We start from the raw sequence: 27,234 nt of genomic DNA on the forward strand, positions 1-27,234 counted from the left end.
CAGCTCGCTGCATTCTCCACGGGGGTGGGTACCTCGCCAGCAGGCTGAGCAAAAGACCGTTGCAAGACAAAGATGGCACTGGGATTGGGGGGTGATGACACCGGCTTGGTTTTCCCACTAAGAGTGAAAACTCAAACATGGGAAAGGACCTTCCGTCTGGTCACCAGAATCGTGGGGGGAGCTCACAAAAATGCACCTGCCTGGATGACCCAAGAGCAAGCCTCCGCTGACTCAGCTCGGCATCTGCTCCCTCCCGCAGGAACCCTGGCCTGTCGTCTGCCCCACCTGGGTGCTCCGCTCGCCCCCGCCCCACTCGTCACCATGGCCCTGATTAGCGGCAGCCCTTGCCAGCCCTGCCGGACCACGCTCAGGGCTCTCCGCCGCAAGCCCAGGGTGGGCAGAAAGTTCTGGCACCTGTGCTCACTGCTGCTCGGAGAACCAAGGCCTTGGTGCACCCCCCTGTTAATGCAGGGCCACGGCCTCACCCAGGTGCTTCTGCACGTGCCCACGGGTCCCCTCTCTGCACTCAGCCACCTGTCATGCTCGTGCGTGCTCTACCTGCCACCTTCTTGTCACTGAGGTGACACACCTGTGCATGCACCTGCCTCCTGCCGCCTGCAGAGCCCGGGATGGTCACTCCACTGCCGGTGGACACCCCTGGGCCCGGGCTCTCTGACGTGCATCACATCCCCAGGTCCTCGCGGGACAATAGATCCCCCAGCCCCGAATCTCCATCGGAGGGCACCGCCATTTGGTGACCACACGAAGTGAACTAAGGAAGAGGGCCCCGGAAGAAATGGCAAAGGAGACGCACATCAGGCCATGTTTAGGGGTCTCATGATCCAGACATGATGGCCCGGTATCTGGACTGCAGGGCCGGATGCCTTTTAGGAGGCAGCCTGTGCACTGGCCCCGGCCTGGCATGTACTGGAACGTTCTGGAGCCTGTTCTCCCGACCTCTGCAATCACAACGTGAATCTCACCTTGGGAGTTTCTCATTCATCCGCCCCTGTTCCTCACCTTGGTCTGAGCCACAAGACCTGCCCCAGACGGGCATCCCCCTGGATGGTGTCTCTGCTCTGCACTGAGGGCACGCTCACCCCTCAGCAGTCAGACCGACGTCCCCTCTCCAAGGGCTGCTCATCTCACCAATGGGGTCTCAACTCCAAGCCGTGATCCCGGGGCCGAGTGACCTGGCTGCTCACGAGCCCTCACCCCCCGTTGGAGAGGCTGCTTGCACCCATCCCACTCGGGTGGCAGGTGCAGCCCCAGGGGGTCGGGGCACCTACCTGCTGGCCACCCAAGCCGCTGTCCCTTCCCAACGTGTCAGCTGGTGGGGTGTCCCTGGGGATCCCTCTCCCGCACCCCGGCTCTGACCGCCCAGACACAGCCCCCGAGGCACCTGGCAAGGCATCCAGGGTCCAGGGCTCGGGGCTTCCTGGCCGCGAGGAGATTAGGGAAGTGCTCATGCACTCCACCCAAGCAACGGCCCTTGGAGGCTGCAGGGTGCTGAGGGAGTCCGGCCCCTTCGGGGCTCCCAGCCGGGTAGGGAGGATGGCATCTAGGGGCCCGCAGGGCTGCACCAGGGCTTCTCAGAGGTGATCCCAGGTACCCACGGTGGCCTCAGCCTCCCCTCTTCCAGGGCGGCCCTAGGCTCCCCCTCTCACTCCTCCAACACCAGGCCCGGGGCACCCAGGCCCCACATGGGCGCCCAGCCCGCCCTGGCTCCTGTCCCCATCACTGCACACACCACAGCTGTGAGCATCCTCTGCTCTCAATGTTCCCCTTGTTGGCGCTTTCCCATCAGCAAGGGAGACAACGGGTGCTCCTGTCCTGCCAACCAGCATCACGTTTCTGGGTGGGGATACAGCAGCGATGCACACAGGTGTCTCCCATGCCCCCCATGCATGTGCCCCAGACGGGGTGCGGTCTGCCGGGAGCACTGGGGGTTGGGGGCAGACTTGCCGTGGCCCCCAGGTGCTTCCTGTGCAGGTGTGCACCTGCACGCCATGCAGCAGCCAGAGGCAGCAGCCCCGGGTATCCTGGAGGAATGTGTACCCCCACTGTGGACGTGTGTTGCTCTCAGCAGAGTGGATGCCCAGGGGAGGGGAGGGATAGACGGCAGCGAGGGCAGCTGAGGATGGTGTTCGTGGCCTGGGAGTCTGATGAACTCAGAAAAGGGCAGGAGGGGGCGTGAGGGAGAGGGACAGGCCCGCTCCACCCAAGGCCCCGTGGTCCAGCCCGAGGGACAGGTGTCCTGGGTCAGGGTGACACAGAGCTCACCCACCACTGCACTCACCTGGAGGCTGCTCTTCCTGGTGGTGTGTGTGCACCTGCCTGGGTTTCCCTGCGAACCATCAGCCCCCGGGAGGCTGCTCATTTGCCTGGTCTCCTCAGTACCTCACTCCTCAGCAAACATGTGGAGGCGAACAGCTGACAAACAGACGGTGGAGCCTGGATCACGGGAAGTGGAAGGGTATTCAGTGTGAGGTTTCAGAAACACAAACCCCAAAATGCTGAAGGCAAACTGGGGAAATCAGAGAAGCACTATTCCCGCATGTGCAAGGATGGGGTTGGGGTGGGGGTCCCGAGTGTTCCCGAGGGGGGGGGCTTTGGGTAAAGTCCTGATGACTCCCATCTCCAGGGCCCAGCCGACAGGTGTCAGAGGAGCCCCCAGCCCCAGCTTCACAGATTGACATCCCCACCTTGGAAGGACAGGCCCCCGCCCCCGTTCATGCCAGGTGTGGGCGAGCCGGGCAGCAGGCCAGCAGGCGCTCACGACCCAGGACGTCTGAGCCATGACGGGACACATGTAGGGAGGGACACGGGAGAAACCCCCCGAGTGTTCCCGGCGCACATCTGCAGGAGCACAGCGTGGGCTTCTCAGGCAGCAGGTCGGAGGTGTGGTGTCTGCATGAGGGTAAAGGAGCAGGTGCACTGGGCATGGGCGCAGCCGTGGGGACACCTGGCCGGGTCTCAGATCGTCTTGGGAGCGGCCCTCACCACGCGGGTCTCCCTCTTTGCCCGTAGCATTGCCAGGTCCCAACTAGTCCCAACCACCCTTATATCCCCAGGAGCCGATTCTGAAATGCATGGGGCCCTGTGAACCCTAGTGTCATCCTCCTGGGCATTTAAATACTGAATACCTGTTATTTTATGAATGCTGGGCTCCTTTTATTTTTCCTATCACAGGGCTTTATGTTGATCTTTTTGAAGTCACATGTGATGTGGGTTTCACTTCAGGGTGGAGAAGGGGGCATCACACAATGTTTTCTTAGACAGTCAAGGACTGTGGTACCAACTGGGGCAAGAGCGCGGCCGTCAGAGAGAAAGGGGAGCCGCAGCCCAGGAGGTGGAGACCAGCGGGTCCGGGACACCCTTCCTCTCCACCTGAACCCAGCAAAGCTCAGGCCCTGCAGCGCCGTGCCCCGAACGGGTCTGAGTACAGGGTGTCTTCCCCCATCACAGATCCTGGGCCAGGCCGTCAACCAGCCCCCCGATTTCCAGTGATGCGTAGGGGCACTGCTAACCCCCCATCCCAGGTGAGACCCTGTAGTGAAGTCCCGTCAGTGGTGGGATGGATTCTGCAGCTCTTGCCCAGGGCCTCCCTGAGAAGGCCCTTGCCTGCCTCCCAACTGGACTTCCCAGGGCTCCCCTGGCTCACCGAGCTCCAGCCACAGCAGTCTTGCCTGACTCAGAGGGTGAAGCCCGGTTCCTGCCTTGGGGCCTTTGCACGCACCTTCCCCTTGGCCTGGAGCCCGTCCCTCCGATCGGAACAGCTGACCTTCCTTGTCTGTGTTCGGGTCTCAGCTCCAGTGGCCCTTCCCTGACAGGCCCTCTGATGGGCCTCCCTCCCGGCAGTTCCCCAGCAGATTGCCCGGTCTCCCTTCCCTCCTGGTGTCTCCGAGGGCTGAGGTCCAACGATTGATCCATTTGCCTTATTACCATCCTCGTCACGTAGATGAAAACCCCACAAAGGCAAAGATTCCTTTGGTCTGGTTCATAAATGGATCCCCAGGTCCTAGAACCAAGTCTATTAGCTTGTGCTTTTAAAATGGAGACAAAAAAGACTCCTTCGTGGGGTCGTTACGGGACTGTCACAGATAACAGAACTCGTCACTGTTTTGTGCGCTTGCTCTTTCTTGTGCTTTGTGTGCTCTGCACCACTCACTTCATCAAGTGGCCCAGTGTTATGATGCCCGCTTTGCCGATGAGGACACTGATGCACAGAGATGGTGAGCAGCTGGCCTGAGGCCACACAGCCAGCAGGATGATGAGGACAGGCCCTGAATCAGGGATCTGAGCCCAACCACTTTGCACCACACTAGAGTATCTGATGCAGAGACTGTCACAGGGGTGACAGCTCCAAGGATGATGATGACAAGGTGACAATGAAGATAACTGTAACAGTGATGAGTGGTCCAGCCTTGGCCCGCAGCCCATCTACACCCTGCTCTGGCTTCAGCTCTAGTCTCAGCAGAGAGACACGCTGCCAGCCTGGGAGAGAGCTAGCATCCTGCTCCGCTCGGTCCAAACTCCAGGCAGCTTCGACCCTGGGAAGGAGAGGAGGGATCATACATGTCTCTTGAGGACAGAGGGGCTTCCCGCGGGGGACAGCCTGGCTGTGGACATTGTCCAGTTCACACTGGGGTGAACTCGCAGGTTGGAGACAGTTGCAACAGTGAGGGATGAACGTTGTTTCCTGGAAGAAGTCGCGCGTGCTCTCTTTACATGGCTGTGGGTGTCTGCATGCTGCAGGGCACAGGCATCGGGGCACGGGGAGGAGGGAGCTCCGCCGTGTAGGTCTAACACCACTGCTCAATGCCAGACACTGGTACGTGTTGGCGGGGGGTGGTCCGTGGCTGGTCCTCCTTTATGGGGCATGGGCAGTTGTCCAATGGGTACCGAGTTGCAGGTGTGCAAGATCAGTAAGGTCCAGACATCTGCTGGACGATGCGAGCTCTTCACAGCACGGTGTGGTGCCATTAGAAATTTGTTAGAAAGGAAACTCGTGTCGGGCGTGGTCACTACAGAATAAATAAACACTTAAACAAGGCCCTTGGAGCTTACAGATAGGCCTATCACCTTGATCGCGGTGATGGTATCACGCACGCACATGTATGTCCAACTCACCAAACTGTACATGTTACACAAGTGGGGTTTTGTGTACCAACTATACGTCAACAGAGCTGTTTAAACATTTTCTTCGGCCTCTCTTTCAATGGGATCTACTATCTGCAGGCAGTCTAAAGTGGGTTTGGCTCTCTGACAAAATTGCAAGTGTAAAAAATGCCAGATTATTTGTTTTAGCTAAAATTAAACCCAATTGTGAGATACTGCCCAGAGCGACACCTATGTTGTTGCACCCGCAAAGTTAACACCGTTTGGAAAGTGTGCAAGAGTTTACGGCTTAAATCACAAAGCACAAGCGCTCCAAGAAATGTCCCACGTCAGGCCACCACCCGGGGGTGATGCAGCTGAGTTCTAGGGAAGGCAGAGAATTGGGCTTTGTGAAGCTCTAGCATGAGCACGAGCCACGTGTCCCCCACCCCCGAGTCCTCACTGCAGGGCGAGGGCACCAGTGTCCCATCACGAGGCCCAGAGCACACAGTTAGATGATGCCGAGGGTCCTGTCCGTGGTGTCCTTCTGCTGAATGTGACCAGGATCTAGGGACCTCACAGCCTTCCTCCAACAGCCTCCTCATCAACCCTGCGCAGGAGTCAGCTCTTCCTGCAGGGGACGGACCAGGCATTTGTCTACTTAGCCGATAATTATCCTTTGGAACCCCAGCCAGCCAGGGATTGTGCCTGACAAACCTGCCGGCTCAGAAGCAGCACTGCCTCCTATGTTCCGAGGCCCTGGGTTTCCCCGTAGCCTCACACGGACAGATTGCTGACGGGCTCACAAAGTTGCTGGTGGCAGGATAATCTATGGAGATCTTAATTTGTATTTTGTTCTACATCTTTCCCACTCCTCACTCCAAGATGCTAGCCAGGCCATTGTGCTCTGCGTCTACAGGGGAGTCTCAGGATTCAGGCCAGAAGCAAAGTTACCCCCACATCCTCTCTACGTGGACCCCCGAGCATGGATTATAAACCCCAATGCCTTCACCGAAGATGAAGGCCAGCTTTTTCTGGAGGGCCGTCTCTGGTTTAAGGCAGCACTGACAATATCGATCCTCTCTAGAAGGTGCTGCCTTTTCTGATTGATATCTCATGGTTCATTCATCCATCCCTCGTCAAATATTTATTGAACGCTTACCGTTCGCCAGGCGCTGCTCTCTTCAGGAGTAGGGGACGGGGCAGCTTTCCCCAACCAGGTTATCACCTGCCAAAATCCCTATGACCTGAACTCTGGAGGAAACATCCATTCAGTATGACATACACGCGCTTTGTTTAGGGCTGGGGATGGCTTTTGATTCCGTAAAAATCACAAACAGACACACACACAAATAGAATATTTTTGAACAGGAAATAACAGATTTAGAAAACTCAAATTTACAAAATATTAAAAGTGGTTATCTTTGAATGCTGGGACGATAAGTCACTTTTTTCCTATATATTTTTTGCACTATAAATTCTCTTCAATAAAAAGGCTTATCTTTCCCACAAAAGGTCTAAGGATTTTTAGCAATACAACACTGCATGTGTTGACGGGATTGTACAATCGTTAAGGACTCATTCTTCACAACATCTGAATCATAAAGCACAAGGATGCCGACTACATCTCTGACGTATCCATCACACCTTCTCCTCTTTTAGTTCCAAGACAGCTGTATCTGAAGAAACATGAATAAATATTGATATGTGCTAATTTACCTTGTGTATCTCTGTAATACAGGGAGTTCTGCACACTGAAAGGTAAGTGCAGTGTGGAAGCCAGACCACCCAGCCAAGGAGAAAAAAACTGCACATCATGTATTGTGTAGTTGATAAGTGGTTATTAGAAATATGAAAATAAGGCAAAATGGCTCTTAGAAGGGATAAAATTTGATATTCTCTACAGGAAGAAAAATAGAAAAAAAAAACAGAGGATACAAAGAAAACCAAAACTTCTCAAGCATCACCAATGGAACATCAACCATGTGACAAATGCATTGCATCGATAGTCCAGTACTGAGCATCCAGGGTGAAGGTGATTTGGACCAGTGACTCTCTGCATGTTCCCTGCCCAGCCTGGGGCTCTGCCTTCAGGGTTAGGGCTTTGGTCACACAGGATGCAACCCCACCCACCTTCTGGGCACCCCCAGCATCTGCAGGCTAAGGGGATCTAGGAGCACACACTGACCAAGGCAGCCTGTGGTGGTTCCTTCTGTGCCTCAGTGTGACTGGCTTTGGGGTGCCCCAGGCTGACCTTTCTATCTGTGAGGATGTTAATAGAACAGATTTGCATTTGAATCCAAGGACTCTAAAGTAGATGGCCCTCCCCAGTGTGGGGGGGGGGCACCACTCAATCTGTTGAGGGCAGGTGGAACAAATGTGAGGAAGAAGGAATTCACCCTTTTTTCTTCCTGCCTGCCTGCTCCAGTTGGGATATCTCATCTCATCTGGCTCTGGCTCTCAGGTTGGGATTTAAACCATTGCTCCCCACCCCCCCACCGGTTCTGAGGCCTTCAAACTTGGACTCAATTATACAACCAGCTTTTCTAAGTCTCCAGCTTGCAGACTGTGGACCTAACACATGAGAAACTGAATCACAGAGGCTGAAGCTGATTGCCCTGTTCCCGAAGCTGGTGAGTACAGAACTGAGCGGAATTGGAATTCAAGGGGGCTCACCTCCGAGTTCACATGCCTGTGCCCCAACATTTCCCTTTATCTCATAGATTGGAAGCCTTTCCTGTGCCAAGTCATATTCCCTGAAAGAAGTACTTTTAGCAACTACAAAAGATTTGGTCTCAAGGTTACACAATAATTTCATTTAACACAACTCATCCTTTTATAGTTAAATTACTTTCTATCTCTAGTTATCGTAAGTAAAATTGAAATGATATCCATACTTCAGTCTTGCTGCACAACCAGATGAAGCCTTTCTTTGACTGCGGGCTCCAGGCAGCAGCTGATTGGTGCCAGAGTTGGAGGAGTAAGAATAAGAATTTCAGAGATGAAAGGAGAAGATAGGAATTCCCACTATCACCACATAGTGTGGCATCATTCAGAGAATCCAGCCCATGCAATAAAACAAGAAAAAAAATCAATTATGACAAAATTATTAGAAAATAGAAGACTGAAATTATTTTGTCTATGACATTGTCCATTTTGAAAGGCCAATAAGATCAACCAAAAGTATAGAAATAATGAGTATTTCCTAAGGTGTTGGGCAAATAAGCTAGGAAACAGGACTGATGAAAGGTCCCCTTCACAGCAGACAGGGGACTGTAAAGTGGCTGAAATCAATTTAAGCAGAAATTTATAGCATCAAGTTAAAGGTAATCATGCAACTAATTTTCAGGCTAGGTAAATAAATAAATAAATAATGTTACATCCTCTATTGCTGGGAAGGAATTCAAAATACTCTAAAGATGCCAGTTTAACCCTGATGATTTGTTAATTGTCATAAAAGGTAAATAAGATCTTTTTTTCTTTTGCTACTAGACCTAGCATTTCATACTTTATGTGTAAGGATGGGTAGATGCTAATGGCTATTAAATTTTTTTTAATTTAAGAGTTGAGAAAATATTGTCTGTAAAATTATAAAATTAAAGATGTTAAGCCATGCGGTGAGTTAGCAAATGATGACGGTGGTGGATCAATGCAGAGAAGAAGGCGGAGACTGTCCAGCGCATTTTAACAAGGCCTTTGGTCATCATGTGGAATTCTGAGAGATGTCCTGACCTCTCTGCTCACATATACAAAGAGAGAAAAGCAAACGATACCAACACTAAGAGGAAATATCAACATCTTACTTGATTGCAGGTAATGTTAAAAAATTAAACTGAAAAGAATTATATATATACACATATATTCTGCATTGCAAGGAAATCCTAAATATTAAAGCGAGGAACAACAATCATTACCCTCATATTTAGTTGTAGAAGAAACAAAATACTTTCCGTATAAAACATTATTAAAATTGAAAGGTATACTATATAATTGGCAAAAAAAAATGCCTTACAAGACACAAAACGTTAATCTCCTTGTATATAGCTAATTTACTAATCTTCTCAAGAACAAGATAATGAGCAATTTGCAAAAATAAGTAATGATTAAGAATCACAAATAGCTAATAAATATATAAGGCAATGTTCAAACTCAGTAATGATCAAAGGAATCTTAAGCTTAAATAGTCATGAATATCTCTTAAGTTGCCATGTTGAAAGTATGTGCATTTAAGAAATATTTTCAAGCCTTGGTGAGACTCTAGCAAAAAAAAAAATTAAAGTACTTGAATGCATTACAGATGAATTTGTGGATTGGCAAAATGCTTCTGGAAGACAATTTGATACTAGGTGTATCAAGGGCTTAAAATATTATCTACCTTTATCTAGCAATCAAACACAGGTTCATTCATCTGCTTGTTTGTTTGTTTAGGCAAAAATTTATTGCATTTGCCCTATTTTAAATTCTTTACTAGGATTATTTCACTTACCCCTCAAAAAACCCTGGAAAGGAGGGCTCATTACCATCTTGCAAATGTGGGAAGTGGAGTCAGAGGCGATGAGGCCAGCCACGGTAGAGCTGGCCTCCAAAGACTCAGACCTTCCGGAAGCCCAAGCTCATGACTGGTGCCATGCTGTTCTCTGCCTTCCCGCCATGCACTTGATAGGGGCACAAATGTGTCCTTTGCTTCATTATTTTTGATGGAAAAGAAAGGAGAAAAATTAGGGGTGAGCTGGAGAACTGAGATACACACAATGTGACAGCAGACTTATGGGTATAGAGCTTTGAGACTATATACCTTCATGTAAAACTTTGAATGTTTAGTCTTCTGAAACGTACAAAAAGACAAGACATAGAAGTAAAACAAACACAAAACCCACGAGAATATTGATCACATTGACCTCTATGCAGACAGTATGGGTGACTTTTATTTATGCTTTTCTTTTGGAGGGGGGGGGGTCCAGATTTTTTCAAATGAACATGTAATGTTTGTGAAACTGCACGCAACAAACCTAAGTGTACATGACCCCTCGCACAAACTGTCACCCAAGAGAGCCACAGTGCGATGTTACACCGGGTACCACAGGCATGGAAGACACACAGTCAGGGACCCTTTTCCCATCAATTGCCACCTAGGGCTCCTGTCTTCTTTAGAGCCCTCTGAGGTTACAACCCCCTTTCTTAAGCACCTGGGGTCCATGCACCTGGGTACATTACTGTGCATTTGGCAGCAGCAACCCCCAAGTGGCTCTGTTACAGCCCCTGCTGCATGTGGGTGAGCTCCCAACTCCTCCCCCACCGTTAGGTACTCTTGCTTCACCTCTTGGAGACATCTCTGATCCTCTTTCCCATTGATGCTCACAGTGCCCCAAGGGCTCCAGCTGAATCACAGTTTGCAGTCTCATGACCACCTAGGCGCACGCTAATAGAGCACCAGGGTCATTTCTCATGTGATACCCCAGTAAAATCCTCCAGGGATCTCCCACGGCCTGCGGTGTAGGAGTCTCGTCCTCAGCAACAGATTTGCAAGCTAAATGCTACAAACAACCTTGACATCTGAAGCGGACCAAAGTCGATCTGTGTGCCTCCCTCCATCTGCCCCAAACTGAGTTGAGAAACCAGCCACAGGGCTCTGCAGATGGTGCAGGGAAAGCACTGCCCACAGGAAAACAGGACGTGCCCACTGGCTTGTTGGGGGCAGCACGGGGGGCTTCACGGAGGTGCGAGTAGGAAGTGGGCTCGGCGACGGGCATGAGCACTCCCTGAACACCCCACACCAGCCTCGTAGCAGGCGAGAGCAGCTTATGTGCATCCCTGGGATAAGTCTTCTGCCCCTCTCTCCCTCTCTTCACCATCCTCCTCACTACCAGGAGCCCAGGGCTCAGAGGCCACACCTGGAAGGCCCATGGGGACAGGCAGTGGGAGGTGCCGGTAGGGCCAACCAGAAGGATGCTCACCCCATTCCACTCCCCACCAGCTGCCGAGTGCGGGCCTGGGCGGGGGGAAGAGAAGCTCTACCTCTCAGGGAAGTTCAAACCTTTGAGTATTATTTGCATCACATGTTCTAGTGACAGGTGGACTCTTCTCTGACTTGAAAAGGAAGATTTTCATTATCTGAGAGTGTAGAAAAAATCCCAGACCCTGACCTAGGTTTTGTCCAACAGGTGGAGGAAAACGAGCCCCACAAAGCTTATCTGAACCAAGAAAGGAAAAAAGAAGACCATTACCTACCCTCAGGGGAAAGAAAAGTCTGTGCAAAACAATCAAGCAGCAGCGACTAGCATGAAGATCCCCCCGGTGAGTAATAGGGAGCGGTGGGGACTGTGGTGAATCCAGACGGGAAGTCTCTCCAAAGACACAGCCACGATTCACCTCCCGCTAACCGAGGCTTCGTGGAAATTCAAATGCAATTTTGCCAAATGTGCTAATTCTTCGTAACAACCTAGTAATCTGAATTTTCATGCAAACTATATACTCTTAGCATCGTATTGTCCTTTTTTTCCAAAACAGGTCACAGCCACCAACAGGAGCATGAGAGGAGCTCACTCATCAGTCAGATGCGGCTGCACTCCTGGAAATGAAACAGGATCAGCACCAATGGGCCGCGTTTTATGCACACGTGTTCCTTTCCTTCGAGATTTTCTTTATCTTCTTTTGTAAGAACATTTTATGTAACACAGATATTCTGTTTCAGATGTTAGCAATGATGTCAATCGAGAAGTCTTAAAGCTTATGATAAATAACAAATAAAAGGAAACTCTGTGATGTAACCAACACCGTGCACATCTATTTCTGTGCACCCTTGATTGCTTTATTCTCTTACTTTCCCAAATTTAAAAACAGGTGTTTCCGTGGCATCAACACAAGAGCTCACTTCCCCTATGACTCAGGAAGAAGAAGCAAGCGTGAAAATATCCCACCTGAGATCTCTCTGGAAACAAACCCAGTGGGCAGAGTAAGATACGATATTATTCAAATAACATTATTCTTCCTGTGGACTGCAGACTCTATTAATGGCTGTTCTATAAACAATAAAACCTATTCACCCATGAAATTCATTTCTGTGAACGTGCTCATTACGGAGACATTAAAATAAAGGAAACATATGCTGGAATTTGAGTGATATAACACTGCACATTATAAGGAAATACTCCTTGTCAAAAGAACAAATATTAGCAGAAAATAAAGCCCAATTCGAATGCAAAGCTGAGATTAGGTGCTAAGTACATCAACTGAGCTTAATTTTCTCTGGGTCTGTTCATTTCCAAGCCCTGGAAGCAAACACGGAACCTCACGTTCGTTTCCTCCACTGTCCTGCTCTGCGGACCCTCGTCATCTGTTCCCAGAGTGATGCACAGCGTCCCGTGGGGCCCAGAGACAGACCCCACCTGTCTCCGCTGCCCCGCGCGGGACGGCGCAGGAACGTCCGTTTCCTCCACGTGCAATGCTGCAAGCAAGCTACCTTTTCGTTGTGAAAAACGGAAATAAAAATATGACTGTCGACAACTCTTTCATTTCACACATTCCATTTTATTCCTGGCTGGAATCAAAGTTGGCTATGTTCCTCAGAAGGCCGGGCCTGCGGAGCCCCGAGCGTTTGAAACGAAGCTCCCCTGACATTTCAGCACACACAAAATGCTCATCCTCAGTCCTCAGACACTCCTGCAACTTCCACTAGGGATGGAAGCTCACAAGCCGGCCAACCTTCCTTTTCACAACAAGAATGGAGCGGGGAGAGGGGGCACCGTTCCCCCCCAGGGTCTCTTTGCTCGGGATGCGCGATGCTGTGTGTCGGAGCCACGCGAGCGCTTCAAACCGCGGTGAAGACCTGCCCCTCTCCGGCACCAAAGTGACAACAGCACCTTCGGAGCTGCCTCCTCTTGAAGAATTAAAGAGAAAGTATGGGGAGGAAGGCGTGCCATCAGGAACGGGAAAGGACTCCAGCAGGTGCATGGTCTTTGTCCTCTGCGATACCAAATGGATTCATCTGAGGGATGTGAGTCTGACCTAATGGGTGGAGGTGGTCACAGCAGAAAGCAGAGAGCCTCTCTTTCAAGTGGACTATGCAATTCATAAAACCGTTTAGAGCTGGATTAAAGAAAGCCACTAAAACAGACTCCTGTGTATACAGCCCCCAGGTGCAAAGTGGGTCCCCATCCACTAGGCTTCCCTCTCCTTCTACCCAAGAGAACCACTCTCCTAAATTTTATGTTGACCATTCTGTGTTTCCTCCCATCACGTCACCCATGTAAGTGTCCGTAAACAGTATGACTCCGCCCGCCCGTCTATTCAGGTGACGGTATTTTGACGTGTCTTCCCGAGACGTCTCACGTGGTTGCCTGTTTCTGAGATCCGCTCCGTGTCGACAGGGCTGTGACTACTTCCACCACCACACGGCACCACACGAGGCTCCGCTGTTCCAATATATGAAACCAGAGGCCCACCCTACCGACCGTGGGTATGCATTGAAGCACAATCCACAGAGTTCCAGAGCCATGCTCATTACTTAATTCTAGAAAATTTTTTTTAAATTTTTTATTTATTTATGATAGTCACACAGAGAGAGAGAGAGATAGGCAGAGACACAGGCAGAGGGAGAAGCAGGCTCCATGCACCAGGAGCCCGACGTGGGACTCGATCCCGGGTCTCCAGGATCGCGCCCTGGGCCAAAGGCAGGCGCCAAACCACTGCGCCACCCAGGGATCCCTAGAAAATTTTAAATCACCAGAACCGCCCCCTCCAAACACATGCCCAGGAGAAGTCTCTCCCCTTCCCTCCTTGCTCATAACCAGCCTCTGTCAACCACCACTCCACGAATGTCTGTCGCCACGAAACTTTCCCCTTCTGGACATTCTGTGTAGGGTATCGACGGAACCGCGGCGTCTAGGGGCCACTCTGACTGGTTTCTCTCGATCGGCAGGATTTTCAAGGCTTATCGAGCTCGCAGCGTGCAGCAGGACCTCATCCCTCTTTAGGGCTGAATAACATTTCCCCGTAGGGATATATGACATCTGTTGATCTAGTCCCCGCTTGATGGGCATTCGGGTTGTTTGTACTTTTTGGGGGGCTATTACGAATATGCTGCTGGAGAGGTCTTGTGCAGACATGCTTCATCTCGCTCCGGTACCCACCTAGGGATGGAATTGTTGGATCAAATGATAACTCCCCGTGCTACATCTTGAAGAACTGCCAAGCTGCCGTGTAAAGTGACTGCATTGCCTTAACACCCCCACTCGCGGCAGGGTTCAGATTTCTCCGCACCTTCGCCCACGTGTGGTCGGTGTGCCTTGTTTATTTTAGTGTTGCTGGCAGGTGTAAACAGAGATCTCATTGTGGTTCTGACTTGCGTTTCCCCGGGATTCGTGGAGAATATATTTTTACTTGAATATCTACCTTGTAGAAAGCTCTGCTCGGCTCTTTGTCTTCATTTTTAGAACCGTTTTAGATTTACAGATTACAGAAAAACTGAGATGATAGTTGGAGCTCCTGCAGACCTCACACCTTATTATTACCACGTTACATCAGTATGGGACATTTCTTGCAATTAATGAGCCAACACTGATACATTACTGCTAAATACAATCTAGAGTTTATTCTAATTTCTTTACTTTATGCTTAATGTCATTTTTTTTAGGTGCAAGATCCTGTCCAGAATATCACACTGCCTTCAGTCGTCATGTCTTCTCAGGCTCCTTGCGGCTGTGACGGTTTCTCAGATTTTCCTTACTTTTGATGATTTTGACAGTTTTGAGGCGCCCTGGTCAGGTGCATTTCAGGAAGCCCTTCTGTTGAAATTTGTCTCATGCACAAATTTAGTCTGGGATTAGGGATTTCTGGACAAGATCACGCAGGAAAGTGCCATTTCACTGCATCTTATCAAGGGTACATGCCAACAACAAAATTCACCACTGTTGACATTGGCCTCGATCACTCAAGTCGTGTTCATCACATTTCTCCACAACAAAGCGACTCTTCACTCTCCCTTTCCACAACGTACTGTTGATGGATTGAATTGTGACTCCCCAAAATATATGTCTTCCCAGCATCTCAGGTCTTGGAATGAAATCGTCCTGGGCTAGAGCGGGTCTTAAATCCAATATAAGTACCCTTCTAAGAGACAGAAAGGGAGAAGGCATGCAGAGACATAGAGAAGAGAGCACCGTGGAAATTAAGGCAGAAACTGGCCTTCAGTTCACAAGCCAAGGAACAGGAAGGACTTCAGGGGGAGACCTGAGGGGAAATCCCGGCAGAGCCTCCAGAGGGAATCAGCCCACAGCACCCTACCCTCACACTCCTGGCCTCCAGGCCTGGGGGAGAATAAACTTGTGCTGTCTTAAGGCACCACGCTCTGTGCATGAGGCACGCACATTGCACTGGGCATCATCTCTTTCAGCCTTGGGTGGACAGGGCATGCAAACACGCGTGTACCAGCCCACGCAGGCATGCACGTCCATAAGTACTTCTCACATAACCACCTGCATTTGTACTGGGTAAATGGAAGTTCTCACCGAGGCCCTACCTCTAACTCGAGGATCATCGTGGCTCCCCCCACTGCCTCTCAGTGAAGACCACACGCAGGCCCCTTGCAGAAGAGCTCAGCCCTGGCAACCCACGCACAGCGATATCGGCCCCCCACTCACACTGTTAGGCCCTCCTCTCCCGGGAAACCCCGACCAACTGGAGCCTGGAGTGCACATGCAGCTCCTCTGGTCTCTCATCCCCAGAGTTACTTCCATAGCTGCCTCTTCCTCACGTGCTTGACTGGGCTTGTCTCATGCACCTGAATCAGATTCTCTTTTTACAGTCAGGCTTCCTTCTTCCAATTCCCCAAACTCCTAAATTTTGTTTTAAAAATTGCGTGAGTTAAGTTTTATGACTTGTGCTATAAATTTTTATGGGTTTTGACAAAATACACCATCGTGTATCCCCCATGACAGTATCATATGGAATAGTTTCACCGCCTTAAAACTCCCAGTGTTTCCCTGGTCCCCTCTCCTTTCCACCCTGAGCCTGTGGTGATCCACCCTGAATGTCCCTGCAGAGGCTCTAGGGGAGGACCTTCCGGCCCCTTCCAGCTTCTCGTAGCTCCAGGTGTCCCTCCTGTCTGTGTGTCCGTGGTCACATGGTCTTTTCCATATGTGTCAAATTTCCCTTTGCTTCTCCTATAAGGACACTTGTCACTGGATTTAGAGCCCGCCTGGATAATCCAGGATGATCTCATCTTAAAATCCTAAGTCAATCACATCTGCAAAGACCCTTTTTCCAAATAATACCACATTCACAGTTTCTAGCAGTTGGAATGTGGACGTATCTTGGGGAGGGCCTCCATCCAGCTCATGACAATGACCTCTCTGGTTGCAGGACAGTAGTGATCTTCACACCATGCATATTCCAGCTCTGCCATCACAGATGAGGCAGTGGAAAGAGAAAATGGTACCTCTCAGAAAATACGGAGGGCCGGGCAGAGGGCAGGATGCCTCACCTTTACTCAGGACCAGAGCCGTGGCCATCCTGATGCACATGTAGTTTCACATCACAGTGTCTCACATGAATCAAATTCCCCGCATGGTTTAGGATGAGGGTCTCGGCCTCTATTCCTCAAAATCATTGCCCATTCAGCCCAAAGTGTCTTTTGATCATTCATTAAGACATAGTGTGTTGAATAACTGAAGTTTGTAAACAGAAATGCACAAAATATGCCCAACTCGATAGACATTGCCTGTTTTAGAGAGGGGTACAGAGTTATGACTGCAAATCCACACACACACATTTTTAAAGCACTGCCTCCTGTTGGGTGGAAGTTCACGACGACGATGTTTGATTTTCTCTTCGTGAAACTTCTTCACAGTAACCCAAAGAGATAGCTCCTCCTTTGGAGTGGGAACACCAAAGGGGGTGCGCATCAGAGGAGCCTTTGAGACATGAAAAGCACAGACTGAAGTTCAGGAGGGGGAAGCTGTCCTGTCTATTCTATGGAAAATGTATTTGTGGGATCCACCCCTTTCTGTGCGCCTGAGCCGTGGGAATGTGGTGCTCGGCTAATTCCCCTCGAGATGTTTGATCAGTGTGAGTCGAAACAAAGCCCAGGCCAACAGCATCAGACCTCTGGAGCCAACATCTCTTGTCTTTTCTTTAAAACAAGAAAGCCCCGAGTAATCCATCCTGCTCCCCAACAAACAGCCCAAGTGACATTTTCAATGAGAATATATTGTCAGCTGTTTTGTCTTGCTCATTCATTGTAGTTTTGTTAGATCCTTTGTTTCTTTGATGCTCAGAATATTGCACCATTTGGTTCTAAAATCTACATTAGAAGAGCATTAATTAAAGGAAGGCACATTGCAATGGAGACAGTGTTGAAATTATGCTTGAAGGTACAACGTAATTAATTTTGTACAAGAGAAACATAAAAGAGAGAGAATGAAACTGGAGGAAATAGCACCACAACCCACAAAATGATAATGAGAACGACAATTGTAGATCAGATAAAATATGAAAAGACATATGGAGTAATTAGGCCTCGGGTGTGTGGGGGGGATCGCAACACAGGGTCACCTGCTAAGTTAAATGGAGAACACATGTCTCATGTCAGGACGCGCGTCTTCCCGCCACTGACAGGATGACTTGCGTTAAGCATCTGCCAGGTGGATGGAGATGATTCTGATGCAAATTTGCTAAGAGTCTGGACAATGGGGTTGGAAATGTCTTTCCTGAGAAGCCCTCCTGCTGATGAAAGTGCGAGGCACCACGATGCCACGAGAGGAAGTCAGTCCGTCTCCCTTCCAGGACGGGGCCGGAGCCGCTGAAACGCCCTAAGGCTCATCATTCCTAGAGACGCCAACGTTACAAGGATGGTTATTGGGGCAACCTCCATCTACAAGGTCTAGAACAGTTCATTTGAATTTACTGCACCTGTATTTCTGTAGTGCCTTAGGGCTATTGTGTTGGAAAGTTACAGAAACCTCATGGAACTGAGTCTAGGAGAAAAGAAAATGGATTTATACAAAACACTCCTTGGGTGGAAATCCATCTCGTGACCCTGGCTCGCTTGAGAAGATAACAGGAACCAGAGGAACAAGGACGAGCTCCTTCAGGACAAGTGTGGCCACTGGCTTCTGCTCCCTGTCACATGGTCTGACTTTGCTAGCATCCGGGCTAGACTCTCATAGGGTTCACCCGTATGGGGTAAGGAAGGCTGAAGATCGCCCGAGCGCTAGCACTTACTGCAGGCTTCATTGGGGCCGCATCCTGTTCTGGTGGCTCGTGTGTCGCTTCTCCTTAACTCCTCACAAGGCTGCCTGGCCACCCATCACCTCACACTTTCCATGGGTCTGGGTCCAGGCACAGCGCAGCTCGGCTGCTTGCTGCTCGGGATCTCACAGGTGGAAAGCCAGGTGTGGGCTGGGCTTCCAGCTGGAGGCCCTGATGCAGTCACTCGGCGGCCAGGCCAGAACCCTTTGTGCTCACGCTTTCCACCAGGGTCCAGCATCTCCAAGCCGGCGAGGCCTCAGTGAGTCCTGGAGAGCCAAACCTCCTGCCATCTTCCACCACCTCCCAGTGACACACTCCTCCCTTCCTCCTGAGCCCCCAGGAGCACCTGCTGCACCTGTGCTCCCACACACAACCTACGATAACGGCGTAGGCACTTTCTAGGCTGACTTCAGACTTCTCCACTACATGCTCTCAAAACTCCCGCTTCTACAGAGCCAAATTAAAAAAAAAATTAAAAAGCTGCACACGCACACTCCTTGGGCCTGAGGAGGCTAATATTCTCCTATCCACCAAGCACTGAGCTGGTGCTGGAGCCCCAGAGTGAAGGATGTGCAGCCCTTGCCCTTGGGAAGACGGGCTCCTGGCTCCTTGGGAGAATACACGATACAAGAAATTCAGGGGAAACTCCACAGTGGACACCTGACCAAGGGGGGTGGGTGGAGAGGTGGACAGGGAAAGCCTTCTAAAAGGAGGTGACCTACAAACCAAGGTCTGAGAAGTAGCAGGCTCAGGTGAAGGGAAGGGCTGGGGAGGGGGTGTGCAGGTTCTACCCCAGCAGAGGGTGACCCTGAAGGTCACTGGGGGGGGGGTACGGCCTCTGGAGAAGGGAGAGACTGGGTGAGACAGCTCAGAGGGGTAGGTAGGATCTGCAATACTGGGGCCTGTGAGCCCCACCGAATAGGTGGGCCTTGATTCTGAAGGTAATGGACAACCCTTGAAACAAAGGGACAACCAGATTAGTGCAGAAATCCTAAATAAAACCAACTAGTATCTAATCTGTCAAAAACAACAAAACCTACTAATCTCTCCTCTCTCCCCTTGACGGAGCAGCAAACCCCTTTGGGGCTGCTTTGGTCCCTTCACCAAAGCTCGCACCAACCAAAGATGGGCCTGCTGCTCCCCACGGGTTCGGGACATGGGGGGATGCTCACCCTGGAGCCCTGCAGCTGCAGATCCGACGTAGGGGGCGTAGGCTTCCCATCCCTCATCCGAGTGTCAGCGTGGTGGCCGTCCCAAGAAGTATTCAATGGGGAGTCTGGGGTGGGAGCAAGAGTCTCGTCTCCCCGGTAAAGGGTATGATTTGGTCCTGAGCTCTCTTTCCCGTCTGCATCACAGACTAAGTGACGTAACCACTGACCTCCAGGAAGACGTCCGTCCGGCACTTCCCTGCCTGACAAGTGGGGCAAATGTCCGACTCCTCCCCTGGGATCTCAGTGAATTTACCTTGCCAGACTGAATTCAAGCCTCTCTAGGATTTCTCAACAGTCATATTAATTGGAACTGCAAGCAGTGTTCTTCTTTGATGCTAATCTTTTGTCAGAGCAGAAGATTTGTGCTAGAAAATTGTGGAAGTGGCTTTCAATAAGAGACGTGCGTGGGTGTGGGGCTCGCTTAATTGTTTTTTCCCCCTCAGCTGGAATCTCTTAGCCACTTCCATGCATTGCAATCTACTTTGGGATGTTTCGTCTGTTATTCCCACAAACAGAGCAGGTGCTGGGCTGAAGAATCAATTTGGAAATTAAGATCTGGGTGCTGGCTGTCATGGAGCTGGCCTTATATCAAAGTTCTCCTTCTTCTGCAATGAATTTCTGAAGCCAAGCTAGAAGTCGCTGAAGGTCTGCAAATGGCATTCTTTAGCTTTTAACTTTCACATAAAACAGAATAAAAGATTATCACATGTCCAAAAAAAAAAAAAAAAAAAAACCCTGGCTACTGCTTGTAATAAATTCCTGTGCATGCTCCAGATGCAGAATTGGATGGCATGTTGTCAGCTCATTCATTCTCCATGGAGCTTATTTTTATTTGGGTTGCAGGCATTAAAAAAGATGTCAGATATGTATACATTATCTCTCTCTCTATTTATACACATGCACACTCCCACATACATCTAAATACATCCCCACAAATACACACACCATATTTTCTCCATCCTAACCAACTCCTCTGTCAGTGATATCTATTCCATTAGAGATGTTCCCAGGCAAATATTTCCAGGTATGATCCGGGAAGAATCTTTCAGGTCATCTTATCTCCTTCATCAGATCCTGAACAATTTCTTTCCTAGGGAATCCATTGTCTCCAGAGACAGCCCATTTGATTGTTAGATATCTCTATTAGAAATTCCTTTCTTACGTTGAGAAAAATCTGTTTTCCTATAATTTCCACCCTTAGGGATGTATTGAAGAAGTATGCCTACCTAACTGGCAATTATATATAAGAGGCTGAATGACAGAGTTCTGAAATGAGGGTAAACATTGGAAAGTCATCAGCTGATCCAGGATCATTCTAACTTTAGGAGAAAAATGAGTCACAAACAATATCCGGCGCGGCCTGAAGACAGAAGATGAAACACTGGAAGAGATCAGCCCCTGAGGGTCTCCCGAAGAAAATGGAATAAGCCAAGTAGACTGCAAAACCGAAACAAGATGGCGCGCTGGCGTGGAAGAGCGGAGGAGAGTTGACGAAGGGGCTGTTTACAAAGATGTGGGCACGTTAAGGGGAAGCCTCATGAGACCAGGAAGCTTTTCTACCAATAAGTCTGAAGTTGGCCAATGGTGGGGGGCACGTCCTGGGACCAGACAGAGCTAGAGATGGAGGACTGCTCAACAAGAGCTGTTGGTCTTTGCCCGCGACATAGGCACTGCTGTGGTCTGGACTGAAGGGAACCCGAGGGATGATATCCACCCTCTGACCTACTTGTCCCCCATTGGCTGCCCCCACAAAGCCAGGGAGCCCAGGTAATGCGGCCCAATGGGGTCAGCACCCAGGGCACTGGCAGGGGGCAGAGAGCCCGAGGGGGAGCAGACCGAGAGAAACACAGACACATGACCGGAAAGGGGTTTATGGAGAAAATTACTTTAAGGCAAATTTCTATGTGAAGAAATACACAAAATATTCTGGAATATCCTAGATTTACTGGAATCCCTGGGATTCAGCCACAATTCGACAAGGAGGTGGCTTTATAAACTAATACTATGAAGTGCCTACTACGTGCGAGTGACTTTGGGGTTAGGGCAGTGAAAAGAAGTCTGCATCCTCCCAGGGGGCCTTAGACCACACATTAGTGCAAAAAACCGACAGATACAACAGCAGATGGCAAAGGCCATAAGAGAAGACACTTGGAGGACAGACATCACCTGTTACACAAAGCTGAGCATGGCTTTATTTTGAAGTTATTTAACAGGTGATTAGAACTGGTATCTGGGGGATCCTTGGGTGGCTCAGCGGTTTAGCACCTGCCTTTGGCCCAGGACGCGATCCTGGAGCCCCGGGATTGAGTCGCGTTGGGCTCCCTGCATGGAGCCTGCTTCTCCCTCTGCCCGTGTCTCTGCCTCTCTCTCTCTCTCTGTGTCTCTCATGAATAAATAAATAAAATCTTTAAAAAAAAAAAAGAACTGGTATCTGAAGACAGAAAGGACCCACCACTCGAACACTTGCTGTTTCTAGAAAACGACATTCTAGAAAGGGAGAACAGCTAATACGAAGGCTCTGGTGAGTAATCTCGAGACATCTGGGGGCAAGAAAAATATCAGCGCATTCAGCATTGTGTGCACATCAGCCAGCATATTCAGGGGTGGGATGGAGAGGCGGGTATGGAGGATGCTGGACACCTGCTTTGAGAAACCAGCCAGGCCTTCAGGAAGCAGAGAGCCATGATTTGATGTAAGCTTTTATTTATTTTTTAACTTTATTCAAAAGATTTTTATTTATCTATTCATGAGAGACACGGACAGAGAGGCAGAGACACAGGCAGAGGGAGAAGCGGGCTCCCTGCAGGGAGCCCGATGTGGGACTCGATCCCAGGACCTGGGGTCACGCCCTGAGCCAAAGGTAGGCGCTCAGCCGCTGAGCCAGGTGTCCCTTGATGTAAGCTTTTAGAAGATCCTCCGAGCTGGCATGTGGGCAAAACAGAAAGCAAGGAGATGGTTTATAAGGTTATTTCAAGAACTGAGCAAAAGCTTGTGGAACCGGCGAAGGTAGGGCTGAGGGGAGGGTCGGGAGGACGCCAGTGGGGATCTGTGAAAGGTGAGCCCCGCTGCTTAGGGTAGGGCTGCCGGCAGAAATATGATGTGAGCTGCATGTGCAGATAGACCTGAGGATGTGAACAGCTAATAGGTTGCAGTAACATATTTTATTTATCTTATCACATCCAGAATATGATCATTCCAATATGCGGCCAATATATAAATTATTAATAAAATATATGATATCCTCTTCCTTTTGAAAGTAAGTCTTTGAAATTCAGTGAGCATTTTAGGCTTAGGGTGAAATTCAGGTCAGATGAGCTACGTTCCGAGGGCTCAGAAGCCACCTGTGGCTCGTGACCAATCTAGTAGGTGGCTTGGGGCTGGAGTGAGTGAGCGAAGACAGGTGCCAATTACCAGGATGATGAAGACCAGGGCGAGTGGGCCATGGAACTGTGTAGATGCACAAAGGGAGAGATCAGGTGGAGTGGGGTGCACAGACCTAATGATCCAGGGGAGACCCAGGCTACAGTGACCCGAGCGTGAGTGATGTGGACGTACAGCCATGAGACTGGACAGCGGGTACGAGAATGTACCCAGAGGAGAAACTGTAGGATTGAGCTCTATGGGAAGTTCAACATTTAGGGCAGGGTTTCCCAGCTCCTTCCTTGGCTCTGTTGTTATTTGTGCTGATTATGTACTGGGGGAGCGGGGGGGAGGGTTCTGTGCACTAGATGATGCTCACCACCACCTCTGGTCTCCCCCAACGAGAGGCCAGGAGTCTCTCCATCACCTCCACTCCAAGGTGTGATGACCAAACCAAAAATGTCCCAGATTTTGTCAAGTGCTCCCTGGGGGAAATCCACCCCCGGTTTAGGGACTTAAAGGTTGGACAGAAGAGAAGAAGCCAGTCAGGGAGGCTGAAGGGGAGATGCCAGTGGGGTAGGAAGGTGTGCAGGGGGGGCAGGTACAGAGGAGATGGCCTGTGTAGGGACGGGGGTGTCCTTGATGGGTCCCTTGGGGAGGGGGCTTTTAGCTTCTAGGTGTGACTATAAAACAGGCAAAATTAAAAAAATAAAAAATAAAAAAATAAAACAGGCAAAATTAACTCAAATGATGCATTTTACTTAACCCAACATACAGGGATGCCGGGCTTCATGCAATTAGCCTGGGAATCTCTTGGAGGACGCTGGGCAGGGAGGCCAGGGAACAGGTCTTCACTGAAAGAGGAGCAGCATAGGGCGGGGGTGTCTCCAGGGGTGAAGAGGCACCAGCACAGCTCTCTGCCCTTGTGTCTCCGTCCTTGGCAACCAAAGAGGCACCAGAGGAAAACACTCCTGATCAAAACCCTCAAATTACAGAAACACAAAGAGAGAGGATTAATATTTTTCGGAAAACACAATGTCATATTTATTCCACTTTCTGCAACTTATTAAATCCTCTGCCACAGTAATTATAGCCACGTATTGTTAGAGAGGTATAAACACTGGAGGAACGTATTACTGTCGGAGATGATTATTAAAACTACAAAATTTTGCCTACAGACGAACACAAGCAGAAAAGAAAGTTATTAAAACTCATTTCCAAGAGTCTGCTCCTGTCCTTGGGCTGGGTTCCAAGACAGAGCAGGAAACTGATACCCTGATAATTTTCATTTAAAGCACTTTTATTAACAGTGTGTCCTGTCTCCACCAATTAATCTTTGCAAGGTTTTACTCCCTTTTCTGAATGCGGATTGGATGTTGATAGTCTACTTCTAGCGATACCTGCAATGAAATGCGTGAATACGTTTTTTAATCTGTGCTGCATTGTGTGTCTCTCTAAAGAAGTTGACTAAACGCCAAAGACGTCAAAATATTCCACTGTACGAAGTCACGTTTGGGAGGGAAAATGCATTATCACTAGGGTAATAACGTCATAACCCGACAGTCTCTCCCTCCCTCTGTCTTTTTGTCTCTGTCTCTTTCCCCTCAGTGAAGAAATTTCTGGTGGACATCCAGGCACCTCTTCAAGCCTTTAATGACCAATATCCTCTTTTCCAGAACTGCTTATCCCCCAAGCAAGAGGGCCTGACTGCTCGGGAGATGTGGACTCCTACCAGCATTGGGCTGGTCAGGGACAATGAGTGATTTTCAGGAAATTAAAGTGCCTTCAAGCTGAGCATCTCAGACCAGTGCATTCATCCAGGACAAGAGGGAGGAATTAAAATTGTTTTGCCCAATAAATAGAGTCTTCGGTCAAGTGAGAAATAGCTTCTGGTCCAGAAGAATCCTGAGCCGAGAGTTAGGATTTTACTGACTACTCGCCGAATGGCAAAAACTCTCTGGATTACTTGATCGAGCCCGATGTGGGTCTTGATCCCAGGACCCGGAACCTGAGCCGAAGGCGGATGCTCAACCACTGAGCCACCCAGGGGTCCCGCAAGTGGAATCTTGATGAGGTTCCTGCCCACTTAAGAGTGAATCCTAAAACAGTGATCCTCAAAATACACACAGAGGTATCTTGAAATATCTGTTAAATGTTCAGATTCTCCGATCCAGCCAGAGCCCTTGTGGAGCAGAAGTGGGGAAGGAGAAGTTGGGGGGCCAGGCACTGGGTTCCTGTGATGGCACAGACTTCAAGCACATCTGAGCAGGTCAAAACCTCCAGTATTACTCAAAGCTGATGAGAACATTTCTGGCTGGGAGTGGTCTTGGTTGTCTCAAGGAAAATTTTTGCATCCCTCAATGCCAAGTCAGGCTTTTTAGATGAGCTCTCTAAGGGAAGGGAGTTCACACCTATTTGAAATATGTTAATCACTATCTTTAACATGCAGTGTCAGTCAGAATCAGGAGCCACCGGGGTGTCATTGTGGCTTCCAAGATAGAAAATAAGTTGGCAGCCCCAGCGCCATTTAGTCAGTGGATTTAAAATGCCAGATAAGGGCTACCTGCTTTCAATGGAGAAGCATTAATACAACTGGCCCATCCTTCCGCCTGGACTGTTTATAGAAAGCCAATTTTGAAGAAGGTTTCCTCACTTTTCTGGAAAATTTCTTTTGCCCCAAGTTTTATATTTCCAAATTAAAGACAGATTTCACCCCCTCACCACCACCTTATTTCTGAATAACTGAGAAAAATGGAAAAGTTATAGATTATCATGCTCTATCAGTTTAACAGCCCAAATCCGACCTTACTTGTAGTGCTGTGCATCAGGCTCTTACACATCAGGCATGTCTAACAAATGAATAATAAGGTCTTTGCTTTAGTAGTATTGATCACTTTACTTCCTTGCTTAATGATTAGGTGGTTGGTAGAGAGAGAAAATGTTAGGATGCTGGAAGTCAGCTACATTAGATGGGTAAGGCAAGGCATGGTTAGCTGTGGGACGTAGAGGGGGAAACTCTCCACCCACCCCCATGCGTTTAGTCCCAGAAAGAAAAAAAAAAATATTAAAGTGAAAGAGAGTGTGTATAATCCATATAAATAATTGTGTTTGGGAGCCTCAGAAAATAGAATGCTTTTTTCTTTTTTTAAAAAAAGATATTTATGTATGTATGTATGTATAGAGAGCAAGCCAGGGGAGCGGCAGAGAGAGAATCTCAAGCAGATGCCCCACCGAGCAGGGAGCCTGACTCGGGGCTCAATCCCATGATCCCAAGATCATGACCTGAGCCGAAATCAAGAACCGGACACTCAGCTAACGGAGGCTCCTGGGAGCCCCTAGAATGTTTTCCCCCAAAAAAGTTTACTTTCATTTAGAAATTAAAAAGTACTGGGGGCACCTGGGTTGCTCAGTGGTTGAGCCCCTGCCTTTGGCTCAGGGTGTGATCCGGGGTCCTGGGATCGAGTCCCGCATCGGGCTCCCCACAGGGAGCCTGCTTCTCCCTCTGCCTGTGTGTCTGCCTCTCTCTGTGTCTCTCCTGAGTAAATAAATAAAATCTTAAAAAAAAAAAAAGAAATGAAAAAGTACCCCTTTTTTGGCTATTTTATTTTAAATATTGTAATAAATTATTGTGTCTTTTAGGGGTAATTTAATCTGTATCTATCACATTCCTTTACTGTAAGTTTTTTTAAGTGCCATCTGTAAATTAGAAATATGTGTATGCGTTGCACTCTACCTATATGTGCATGTGCATGTGGATACCCACATCAAGTTATTCAACTTAACTCAAATTTCAGGGCAAAGATTCATGCCCAGGCAACATATTCATGGAAAGAAAACTGATTTTTTAAGACAGAAAATCCTTCTTGAATTAAAGGTTTTTTTGTTTTGTTGTTGTTGTTGTTTGTTTGTTTTAAGAAAAGGACAAATAAAAAAAAAAAGAAAAGGACAAATAAAAGACAAAATTATTGTCGAATCTATACGGTGTAACTAGAACCTTACTCAGTAATTCACCAATCACCATTTTCACAATGAACACTATCACCTTTTGCTGGTCGCCAAAACCACACTGCATTTCTGGAAAATCAAGGTGAAAGTAGATGACCCGCTAACTTTAGAGACACAGGAAGATGTTCCCTAATTTTAACCAAGAAGGGTAAAGGACTTGCCCTGTGGTCCCGATGGAATCACAGGCCCTGTTTTCCCTTCCCTTCTTAGGTGGCAGGGAGGTACCTGGCACCCGGGAAGCAGGACAGTGACCCCCAGAAAGGGCCAGTGCCTGGGGCCTCACTACATGTGGAGACCGAGGGGCTGCACTGTG

This window comes from Vulpes lagopus, chromosome 18, assembly GCF_018345385.1.
Source record: "Vulpes lagopus strain Blue_001 chromosome 18, ASM1834538v1, whole genome shotgun sequence".
NCBI lineage: Eukaryota > Metazoa > Chordata > Mammalia > Carnivora > Canidae > Vulpes > Vulpes lagopus.